This window comes from Haliotis cracherodii, unplaced genomic scaffold (assembly GCF_022045235.1).
Source record: "Haliotis cracherodii isolate W230 unplaced genomic scaffold, xgHalCrac1.p SCAF_3, whole genome shotgun sequence".
Classification (NCBI taxonomy): Eukaryota; Metazoa; Mollusca; class Gastropoda; order Lepetellida; family Haliotidae; genus Haliotis; species Haliotis cracherodii.
The window spans coordinates 9,962,736-9,969,189 of record NW_027266286.1 but is presented as its reverse complement, the minus strand read 5'-3'; the positions used below and the strand labels follow the sequence as shown (position 1 = coordinate 9,969,189).

The 6,454-nt window shown below is 39.2% G+C and overlaps 1 pseudogene; it reads right to left on the bottom strand.

Annotated features, from left to right (window-relative positions):
- Window positions 1–458: 458 nt before the first annotated feature.
- LOC139475216 (tigger transposable element-derived protein 4-like) lies at window positions 459–5,033 on the bottom strand (annotated as a pseudogene).
- Between the last annotated feature and the right edge of the window lie 1,421 nt (window positions 5,034–6,454).

Genomic DNA, 6,454 nt, shown 5'->3' with positions numbered 1-6,454 from the left:
GAATCTAACATCCCACATCATAGCAATGAATGTAGATCAATGTATCCAGGGGAAGTTATGTCAGAGTCTCCAGCTCCAGTTGTTTGAAGTTCAAACTCAGTTAGTGGCCGTCATTCAATATCTGATAAGTTCAAGTTATAAAAGCCTTGACCGACATTTGTAATCTGGGATCCTATATCTAAAAGTGCAGACCAGCGATGACTACTTGAGTTTCATTATCATCTCCGATCATTCTGTCACAAATATCTGATGGGTTAGGGCTGTCTCTTCCACTGGCCTCTGCTATCCCTTCAGCATTATGCTGTTCTAGTTTAAAGAAACACCACCACGTCTACCACGTCCAATCTACCACGACCTTGGCCTCTAACTGGGACATTTTTATCTGCATCAGGATCCTCCTTCTGGGCTTCTAAGACTGAAAGTCTATCCAAGATCTGCTTCGAAAGTTTGTTGTCCGCCTAGGGCTGTTGCTGTCGCTGTGCAAGTATCAGCTTGATAACGTCTGATAGCTGCTGAGATATCTTGGCAGAATTATCTGTATCTGGTGTGGGTATCCTATCCATGACGTGTGGTTGCTGTTGAACCTTCGATCTCATCCTTGGATGTAGTTCTCCTTGCATCTCATCTTCAATTTCTCTTGTAGTCTGCAGAAGATCCTCGAAATCCTGTCCTCAGTAAAATGAAGGTCGGGTAGCATTCTTTGTATATAATACACTCCAGAATTTATTTCTCAAAATAATATCTCTAGACATAGTGTCCATGTAGCTTCCTCCACATGTGGTTCTCTGTGGTAGAGTTTCCAATATACAGTAGAACATATATGACGAATTACAAGAGAAATCAGTTGGTTATATCCGTTGTTCATTATACACGTTTGCGCTTGGAAACGTCCGTCATCTTGGATAAAACAAAACACAATACACGTAATTGCAGCATTGACTTGTATTAGCAATGTTCACTTCATAGCATTCAATTGATAACATTTCGTAACATTCATTTTAAGAACATTGTTTATCAAATAGATGTACATATTTAGCATATTACGATTTACATACGGGGAGATGTGTTGTCCGTGATTTTTTGCTGACTGCATTCGTGAAACCGCATTGTTGAGATCAGCCAACCTGTCAAATAATGTCTTCTCTGTTGACTTTTGAGTGTTCAGGAAGATATTTTGTGTTTCAAGAGCCTTATTGGCATCGGCAAAGGAGGGTATGGCTGGTTCCACTGTCGACCCCTTCTTGCGTGTCTTCATCCTCGGAATCCGCTCGGCTAATGCCACCTCGCTTTTCAACAATCGACTGGACTGTCGTCATCACTCGGCCGTTCTGCAACAAGGATGTCTCTGTCGGCGTCTATGAACGCTTGGCGACTCACTTCCGTTGGAATGTCTGTGACCTTCTTTAACTCAGTCCAAATATCCCTCAAGTCTGATAACAGAATGTCATCAGATTCGTCACTGTCGGATTCATTCCCACCATCCGTCAACACCTTTTCTGAAACAGTTCTTCATTGATGTTAAATTGACTTGCCGCCACGCTCGGGGTACCATCTCAATTGCATTCAGTATGCTTATCACATGGTCTTGTTTCTTTTCAAAACTGGATAGCATACTTGTCATCATCTGCCGTTTGTAGTGTTGTTTCAGAGTGTAGTGGTATTCCTGTTGACCAGAAGTGTAGAGAGCTTGCAATAATCATTCCGGATTATCCAGAGTGCCATATGGTCCTTCTAGTTACCTCACGACAGTGTCAACTATAGCCCTCTTACCTAGTGAAAGAAGAACACCTATTCACCTGCGTTGGGGACTTCCTCTCTTCCTGGGACTGGGACAGAGTAGCATTTGGGTAGGCATTATCTCCAATAAGGCAACTCCCGTTTCCAAGTTTCAAAGGATGGCTCCATTTTCGGTACAGGCGTTAGCTTACCACAAAGAAGGCAGATAGATAAGGAAACATTCCTGTAAATGATACCTGAAAAATGATTTCAAGACGAGTGTGGAACAAACGTCTCTCCTCCAATGTACCACCACAGGTATGTGCACGAAATACTACTGGTAGGATAACAGGGAGGAGCAGTGAGAGAAGAAGCGTACGTAAAAGGAAACAGATAGAAGCAGATAAGCCGTGAAATAATAAATGTGCTACTATATCCGGCGACATTTGCATTCCCGCAATATATGTGGCATGTTCACTTATTCCCCTCTTCGTCATATGTCATTTTCAACTTGTTCCATCTGATGCAGTTCCTTTCCTACGAGATTTCTCTGTCAAACATTGCCTGCCATTCATAACAAACCGAGATTACAGATGTAATAAGTTGTTCATAATATCATTTGGTCCTTCTGTTGGTTTCAACCATTCGTCCAGTTTTTTTTAAAAACGAATTGTAGACTACGAGGATGCCAATGGCTTTAACAGTGTCCTTCCAAGACTCTGATATGCTAAGAAATAATTGGGTATGACCATTAATGTTTTTTATCTGTGAGAAACCTCATTCGTTACATGTATCTTTTATAGTATAAATGCCTCTTTGGGCCTAATTTGTAATCATTAATGTTGAGTTTTTACATTGTGAATTAGCCACAGGTCTTGGGTGTGTGTGAGTGAGTGAGTGAGTGAGTGAGTGAGTGAGTATCGCTTTTAGCAATATTCCAGCAATATCACGGCGGACACAGGTCTTGGGATACGATTTAATCATTAATGTCCGCGTTTGACTCATACTTTCGCCATAACTACAAAGTTTCTTTCTTATCAACCTTTCTCTATTTTGTCTATTTGTCCATATTAGCACCTTGTCTACCAACATGAGTGCAGCGTTATATAACAAACAAACAAACAAACAAACAAACAAACAAACAACATCTCTTTTTTTGTAAGAAGGATTTTAGTATTGGCGTTTAGTACATGTCTTCTTCGACTTGATAATTTTAAGGAGTCCTTATTTTTTTTATTAGGTTAGATATCTTTATTTTATCTATTTTGTGGTTCCAAATGAATTTATAATAATTCTGGGCGGTGGGGTAGCCTAGTGGTGAAAGTGTTCGCTCATCACGCCGAAGATCTGGGTTTAATTCCCCACATGGGCACAATGTGTGAAGCCCATTTCTGGTGTCCCTCTCCGTGAAATTGCTGGAATATTGCTGCGTAAAACCATACTCACTCACTATAATACATTCAGTTAAGTTTTGGAATAAAGTCATTCGAAGGGCTGGGACAGGAAATTAGTTTGTGAAAAAGAAAAACAGAGCCAGTATTTTAATAACTGTTTTTTCCCACGATTGTTAAATTCCTCTTTCTCCAACTAGACACTATTCTATTAATATGTTCAATTCTTTTTCTCCTGTTAATCACCCACAAATCCTTAATATATGGATTAAACTTTATCCCTTATACCTCAAAGTGGTCTCACATAGTTTATTTTGACATCCTGCCTTGGAACCAATCTATAGCTTTGGTCTTATCTACATTCATTTTCAATCCTGACATTCTAAAGAATATATTTAATACATCTATAGAGGCATACGGGCATTCTCCTGTGCCGTCCAGAAATAGCTCTGTGTCGTCAGCACATTGTCCAAGTTTGTGTTCGACATCATGTCGAGTAATCCTATTCATGTTATTATTTTTATCATGCACCAAACGATTTCAGCAACTAGAGGAAACATACATGGTTATAGGGGATCTCCTTGTCTACAACCTTGATCATTACTACAGAATGAAGATAGATGACCATTTTGGATTACACACGAAGTGGGTATATTTGCTTTTGTAATTTAATCACATTTATTCAGAAGCCATATTTGTATGGAACTTTAGTGATGAATTATTGAGTAAAACTTCAGAGTCAAATGCTTTTTCAACATCTATAAGTAATAGTACTCCAGGTGTGTAAGTCTTTTTTATGTCTGAAACAAGATACCATGCACTAGTCTGGTGTTTTCGCTGACACATCTACCTTGAATATATCTAGTTTGATGTATTTGTATTAGTCTATACAATGGCTTTTTAACCAGGTAAGCAATACAGGCACGGAATATTTTACACAAAGCTTTAAACTCTTTGTGACATGGCTGCATAATAAAAAAAACGTCGTCGACCGCTTGATTTCAATTATGGCAGCAACGGGTCCAGAAGCGCATTAACCTACTTCATTTAGGGCTCTCGCCATTCTCGCCATGAAGCACGACCCTCATTTTGAATCTGCCCAAACCCTGAAAACTTTCATTGAATTTAACTTACAGAATATTATCATATAATGCATGATTTAGTTATAACCTAATATACAGATATTACTTAACCTTGTAGACGTTAGTGATAAGGGTTTTGATCAAGAGGAAACGTTGAGCAAACATTGTCACACAAACCGTGTGTGACGTGGATCTATTTCTAAGAAATGTGTATAGGTAGTTGATAAGCGTTTTCGAGGAAAGCTCAACACGAAAGGGTCGGTCGATTGACCCATTTCTTATCAGCCTAATCTGTCAGCTTCCATATACCAGTCAGCCATTTTGAATTAAACTTTGATATGCCCCTATATTCCAACAATCTGATGAACAACTAAGGTTTTGACAAAACAAGGATAAAATAAGCTTGAAGTATACTCTCCAAACTAAGAATAGGATATTCGAAAATAACAAATGAATACAGACATACAAAGAGGTATCGAGTGATGGTGACGAATGGATAAAATCAAGCAAAGACCAGATGAAACTTGGCAATCAACAGAACAAGTTGGCGATGTGTTTTAGGATGCAAACAGACCCAAAAGAAGACAAGATGTATAGAAAAAAATGAACATTTGAGATTTGACATACTTCTAGACCTCACCTCACGGGGATGTGTTGTAAGGATGCAAACAGACCTAAAAGAAGACAAGATGTACAGAAAAAATGAACATTTGAGATTTGACATACTTCTAGATCTCACCTCACCGTTCAGTCCACCAAGGTTTGTATTGCTGTGTTTACATTTCCACATGTGATGTAGAAACGGCCAGACAAACGCACTGCCTCTCTAGGACATGGTCGTTGGACTTCACTCCCTAGTCAGGAATATAAATAACAACCAATCCAATCATGAAGTTTGAATGGTGTCATAACAACGGTGTGAAAAAAACAACCCACAACAGTGGCTGAATTTTGTTGACAGGTCGTGTTTAGCCTGATAGCTGATAGTAGACTGGGAAAAGGACATTTTGACCTTACCTCTAAACACATCTCAAATGCGTGTTCATATTTAATAGAAATAAACTCACGTCACACATTGTTTGTGTATTGATGGCTGTTCTAGATATCACTTGCTTAGTAAGTGTCCCCCTCCGTTTCATCAAATCCCATGAATACAATACATACGACAAAGCTTTCACCATACTCATGAGAAATCTTAGGGTCCATTGTTCGATTCCGACTATATTATGAATGATTATCAAATAATGATAATATTAAGTGTTCGCGAAAAGGTGAGCGTATCCTGCCCCATAGACCCATTCAGAGTCAAAGTGAAGTGTTCACCTGTAAAAAACACGGACCTTATGGTACAAGTCAGAATTGGGAATTGCGTCAGACATTGCATGTTGGAACCTTGGTCAATCAACATCATGTTGTTTATCACAAAATTTTCTTCATTATTTGTTCGCCCTATTCAATACTCTTTAAAGTGAAGCCCTTTTTTCATGGTTATGTGTCTGGTCGGAAAATCCCTTGCTTTTACCTAATCCATCGTGGGTTTTTTTCAAGGATCATACTCACAGGGTAACACTTGGAGAAGGTAAGGTGAGACTTTGCATTTCAGGATAAACCTCTCCCTCAACCCTGCTTAATGCTTCTATTATCTATGAGTGTGTTTAGGAAAACAGGATTATCTGAGACAGTTGTAATCTGCCATACCGCGAGAATACCTGCTGCATCTCCGAGCAGCTCGTTCTGTGAAAAAACACTTCTCCTGAACCTGACTTGGACCACTCAGTATTACTGTTGTGATAGTTAAAAGACGCCATAAATTAAAGTTCTCTATATCGGACCAATGTCCCCTAGAAAATGGCACTCCCCAGGGCAGTATCCTCATCCCCACCCTCTTCAATATAATGATAGACGATCTATTCGACGGCCTCTCCCCTATAGTAAACACATCAAAATTCGTGGATGATGGAGCCATCTGGATCCGCACTAAAAGCATATAGACCAATATCCCTAACTTCAAACTTATGTAAAGTAATGGAATCAATGGCTAAAAATAGATTACAACATTACCTAACCCAAAAAAACATCATAAACCCAAATCAAAGCGGTTTCACTCCTGGCCGCTCAACCCTAGATAACCACGCCCGACTAGAGCAAGATATTAAAACAGGACAATATACCACAGGCATCTTCTTAGACTTCTCTAAAGCTTTCGACATGGTATAGCTTGACGGGCTAATACAAAAACTTCAAAAAATAGGACTCAAAGGTCAG